This window comes from Balaenoptera physalus (assembly GCF_965194825.1).
Source record: "Balaenoptera physalus genome assembly, contig: HAP1_SCAFFOLD_375, whole genome shotgun sequence".
Classification (NCBI taxonomy): Eukaryota; Metazoa; Chordata; class Mammalia; order Artiodactyla; family Balaenopteridae; genus Balaenoptera; species Balaenoptera physalus.
Genome location: NW_028126306.1, coordinates 564,082 through 569,936, shown reverse-complemented (window position 1 = coordinate 569,936; position 5,855 = coordinate 564,082).

Genomic DNA, 5,855 nt, shown 5'->3' with positions numbered 1-5,855 from the left:
TGTGAAAAAAATTAGGTGTAATTGGCATATAACATTTTACTAGTTTCAGGTGTACAACATATTGATTCGATGTTTGTATATATTTTGAGATGATCACCACAATAAGTCTGGTTAACCTCCGTCAACATACATAGTTACAATTTTTTTTGTTCTTGTGATGGGACCTGTTTCAAATGCTTTACGTGTACCGGCTTATTTAATTCTCACAACAGCCCTCTAAGGCGGGTTAAATGAGTTAATATTTACAAAATGAGTCAACACTTTATAAGCGCTCACTCAATAAATAAATGAATTAATAACTAAGTGAATGCATAAAGAAAATGCCATTTTAATCCTCCTTTTATAGACTAGAAAGCTAAAGGACTCAGCTGCGGTCCCTTGGGCAGTAATAGGTGGAGCTGGGATCTTTTCCTTGATCATCTAATTCCTCTGCTCTCCTGTAACATTGCTGAAGCAGGACCTTGATGCCAGAAGCCCAGCCTTTGGGATTCAACAGCTTGGCTGGTGAGAGAGCTGCCTCATAGCCAGTCTGTGTGATGGTTTGTTCTTTCCTTTGTGACAAATGGCCCTGAAACTCAGCCATATTTGTGAATCCAGGATTGGTGATGGTTAAACGTCTACTGTACCACATGGTGTTCTATGTCTCTATACCTGGTCTCTGACTCTCAGTTTTCTCATTTATAAAATGGAGATGATTATGCTTATCTTGCAGTGAAGTGTTGTAAACAGTAGAGATAACATAATAATGGGACTGCATTAGGCTCAGAAAACAGTTGTTGTTGATGCTGTTTTTATTATGGAACACCTAAGCTGATTATTTGCCAAATATAGTGGCTCTTCACTTTGGGGGGAAAGGTTTTTAAGAATTTTATGAAAGGTATGGATTTAATGTACCTATATATGTACATAATATTTTGGATATAATTTCATAGTAGGGATGCCAGTTAAAATATGCCCAGGATGCCCAGTTGAATTTGAATTTCAGAGAAACAGTAAATCCTTTTTTTTTTTTTTTAGTATAAGTATATCCCAAATATTGCATGGGTCATATTTATACTAAAACATTTTTCATTGTCTCATCTGAAATTCGAATTTAATGGGGCGTCTCGCGGTTTTAATTTGCTAAATTTGGCAGCCCTATTTCATAGACTGAGAAGTGATAAAGGCTATCATGAGCCTGTCCTCAGGGAAACACACATGCACGTGCACACAGACACATGTACATACTCACGTGTGCACCCACACCCACACCCACAGAATTTTGCATACGTTTCAGGGATTCCTGTTCTGATGGATTCTTACTCACCAGGAGTCTTGGTCTCATTGGGAATCAGACATCACACAAAGTGAGGATGAGTGCTCCTTAAATTGGCCATCAATTTGTTTAAATTTTCCTGAGACACAAACCAGAAGAAGCACATTAACCTTAGCAAACGCCGTTGCACTGGGAAGAAATACAACCGAATGTGGAAGTTGCCAAAAAACAAACCCTGAACACAGCAGACACGGTCTGGAAAGAGGAGGCCTTCTTCTTCCCGCCCTTCTTGCTCACCCCGGCGTTGCCTGGAGACAGACACAAGAGGGTGTGTCCAGTGAGTCCTGAGGACACAGTGGTGGCCTTTCCTACCCACCTGCCCCACCAGTTTTACTGAGATGTAACTGACATATAACACTGTATATGTTTAAGGTGTACAACATAATGATTTGATATATGTATATATTGCAAAATGATCACAGCATTAGGTCTACTTAACATCTATCCCTTCACTTACAGTTTCTTTTTCTTGTGATGAGTTTTTTTTTTTTATGGCTGTGTTGGGTCTTCGTTTCTGTGCGAGGGCTTTCTCTAGTTGTGGCAAGTGGAGGCCACTCTTCATCGCGGCACGCGGGCCTCTCATTATTGCGGCTTCTCTTGTTGCAGAGCACAGGCTCCATACGCGCAGGCTCAGGAGTTGTGGCTCACGGCCCAGTTGCTCCACGGCATGTAGGATCTTCCCAGACCAGGGCTCGAACCCGTGTCCCCTGCATTGGCAGGCAGACTCTCAACCACTGCGCCACCAGGGAAGCCCTTGTGATGAGAGCTTTTAAGCTCTACTCTCTTAGCAACTTTCAAATATACAACACAGTGTAATTAACTACAGTTACCATGCTGTACTTAACAACCACGGAACTTATTTATGTCATAATTGGAAGTTTGTACCTTTTAACCCCTTTCACCCAGTTCTCCCACCTCTCACCCACCACCTCTGGCAGCCACAGATCTGATCTCTGTTGCTATGACTTTGGTTTTTTAAGATTCCACATATACGTGAGATTATACAGGATCTGTCTTTCTGTGTCTGACTTATTTCACATAGCATAACGCCCTAAAGGTCCACTGTTGCCAATGGCAAGATTTCATTCTCTTCTATGGCTGAATAATTATTCCATTGTATATGACCTTTTCTTTATCCATTTATCCATCAGTGGACACTTAGATCGTTTCCATGTCTTGGCTATTCTAAATAATGCCACAATGAACGAGTGGTTAGTGTGTTTGCCTCTGTGAGCCCAATCTTCCTTTTTCTAATCTGCTATAGAATGGGAAACAGATGAGCAAGCTAAAGGAAAAAACAAACAAAAAAAAGGAGTCATAAGTTCCATGGGAAGTTCTAGAAGTCCTAATGAAAATACATGGTGTTTGTGACAACTCTTATGGTTGCTCGGGTTTGTTTTTTGGCTGAAACATAAGTAATGTTTGACTATGTGGGAATTACCATACATTTTAGAAGTTAGAGCCATTTACAGCAATACAGCCTGACTTGTTTATGTTGTATATGATCAATGTGTACTGAATTATACTCAATATTTTGTAATAATCTATAATGGAATATAATCTGAAAACAATAAAACTGAGTCACTTTTCCGTACACCTGAAACTAACACAATATTGTAAATCAACTATACTTCAATTAAAAAGAAAAAAAGATTCTCTAGTCTTCCAGTGGGTAGTCTCATATAGGTGAGGCATTTCCAAGGACAGTTTGCATTAGTCAAAATGAAATTGTGGACAAAGGAGAAACAGATAGGAATAGGACTTCCACGTAGCATTTTCCAAAGTAGATTTGACAGAATGCTGATTCTGAGAGAAACTGTGAAATAAAAGGTCCCGTGGCTAAATGAGTTCAGGAAATGTGGCCAACTCTATTCCCTGTTGTTGGAGATTCACCATAAATACTAGCGTGTTAATGGGCCTGAGAAGCCTTTCAGTAAAAAAATATGAAGAACTTTTTTGTACCTGGTGATGTGATGTTGGAACACCATCTTACCCCCTGCTTGAGAAAACAAGAGGAGAAGGCTGAAGGCTGCAATCCACAGAGAACTCGTCTCATTCTTATTACCATTTGGCCCAGGAGAAAGCAACAGACAGTGATCAGGCATAAACACAGCTGCTTTTATCCAAGGGACAGTCTTTTGTATGTAACAGATGCTCAGTAGATTTTGTTCCTGTGTATAAATGAATAAGGACGATTCATGGGGAATCTGTGTTGAAAGAGGGCTGAAGTGATAAGGCAGAAAAGAATGGAATCAGACTCAGTCTCACTTAATAGTAATAGTTTATATTTATTAAGAACTCACTACGTGCCAGGCTTTATCCATATTGGCTCACTTAAGCATCATAATAATTGTGTGGGGTAGGTGCTAACATCATTCCCATTTTATGGCTGAAGAAATTTGGGCCACTGAGAGTTTAAATAAACTGCCTAAGGCCACACAACTAGTAAGTGGCAGAAATGGGATTCAAATCCTCTCTGGCTCTAGAGCCAATGCCTATAACCTTTCACTTGTGCAAGCCCATCACTTTTGAGTGCTGGCAATGGGGAAAGGAGATATGAAATAGGGACATTGATCCAAAGGAGGTGATAATGGACATGGGAAGAGAGTACATAGACACGAAAAGATAAATTACTTTTCCAAGGTTAAGTGCCAAGATGAGTGAGATGCACAGTGGACTAGATGTATGGACAAGGTCTTTAAAACCCGTAAGGTGTGTTGTGTATGTAAAATATTCTCGAATTGTTATTAATGATAATGATACTGCTTTGGAGGAGAGAAGAGATCTGAAGGGGATGGTGACTGTGGAGATAATAATAATAATAAAAAATAATAATAATGCTTTTTGTAGTTCTTTCCAGTTTACATAGCACTTTTGTATATTTTATTATGTTTATTTTTCTCTGCAAGCCTTAGGGGGTTATACTGTTTATATTCTTATTATTCCCATTGTCCATATGGGGAACTGAGGCCTAAGGGAGTTAAGTGATTGACCAAAAGGCCCCACAGCTACTAGGCAATGGAGCCAGAATTGGAATCCCAGGTTGCTGATTCCAAAGCCTCGCCTTTTCCTCTATCCTCTACTCTCTCTTAAAGGAGGCAGATTTTAAGAGTACAGGGAGGAGGTTTCAGGCTTAGGGAACGTAGGGATTGTGGCTAGAAACAAGACTTCCCAGGGTGTGTTTCAGGAAGGTGGAATGGGCAAGCCTGGATGGAAGGGTTGGGGGTAACACGGAGGTGAGGCTGGAGAAGTGGGCTGGGCTTGTCTGTGATGGGCTCCCAATGCCCATGGAAGGAGTCAGGACATTATTCTGAGATCATTGGGGAACCTTTCAAGGTTTTAAGCAGAAAAGTGAACGTGTGTGTGTGTGTGTGTGTAGACACACACATATATCTGAAGATTAGTATAGAACTGATGGTAGGATATAATGGAGAGGGAGAACCTGAGGTCCTAGAACCACTTAGCAACTATTTAGAAAATCTTGGTGTACAACTTGCCAAGATGATTATACAGGCTCTGATATGATTTATGGGAGTAGGTGGGCAGTTAGAATTAACCCCTGGATGACCCTATAAATTCAGATGTGTGTTAAAATTCTCCATAGCACCAGAGGGCTGGCTTTCCCAGTGATTGTCCCCTGGTATCTCCGGATCCATCCCGTAGGTTCAAGAAGAGTATTGTGTGGGCTTGAAGTTGTCTGCCTCACTGTCCCATTTAGGCCTGGCAAAAAGAGAACCCCAGGAGGTGAAAGGAATATGTTTAGCTCATTTAAGACCTCTCTGAGCTCTAGACTTATTGTTATTATTTTTAACATTTATTTATTTATTTAGGCTGCTCCAGGTCTTAGTTGCGGCATGTGAGATCCTCTTTGTGGCATGCGGGATCTTTAGTTGTGGCATGCACGTGGGATCTAGTTCCCCGACCAGGGATCGACCCCGGGCCCCCTGCATTGGGAGCACGGAGTCTTACCCACTGGACCACTGGGAAGTCCTCTAGACTTATTTTTCGAGGCCCTATCCCACATTAATATATTACAATCCTCTCAACATAATATTAAACATGCAAGTAATATCTATTTGCATTGAATATAAAAATAATCATGGTGTAAAATGAAGAGGGCCTTGATTAAGCAGTACAGAAATGAGATGTAAAAGGAAAGAGAAAACCCAAGGGATACCCTGAAGGCAGGATCCACAAGACTTTGATGATGCCGAGTTTGAGGAGGAAAAAGGAATCAGAGTATCCTACCTTTCATCCAGCCCTCATTGCAGCCTAGAAATCTAGGGGCATGATACCTGCCCAGGAGAAATAGTGAAGGGGGGGAATAGGAATTTCAATTTTGGACAGATTGAGATTGAGATGATGGTGATATTCAGCTAAGTAGGTAGAGATAAGGATTCAAAGTTTACATACAGGAGACATTAAGGCTGAAGATGTAGGTCTGTGAGTATGAGGGTGTCACCTGTATGCAGTTGATAGTTGAACTTATTAAGGAAGCTGGGTTCTCAGAGAAAGGCTGCATGTTGCAGAGGTGAGAGGC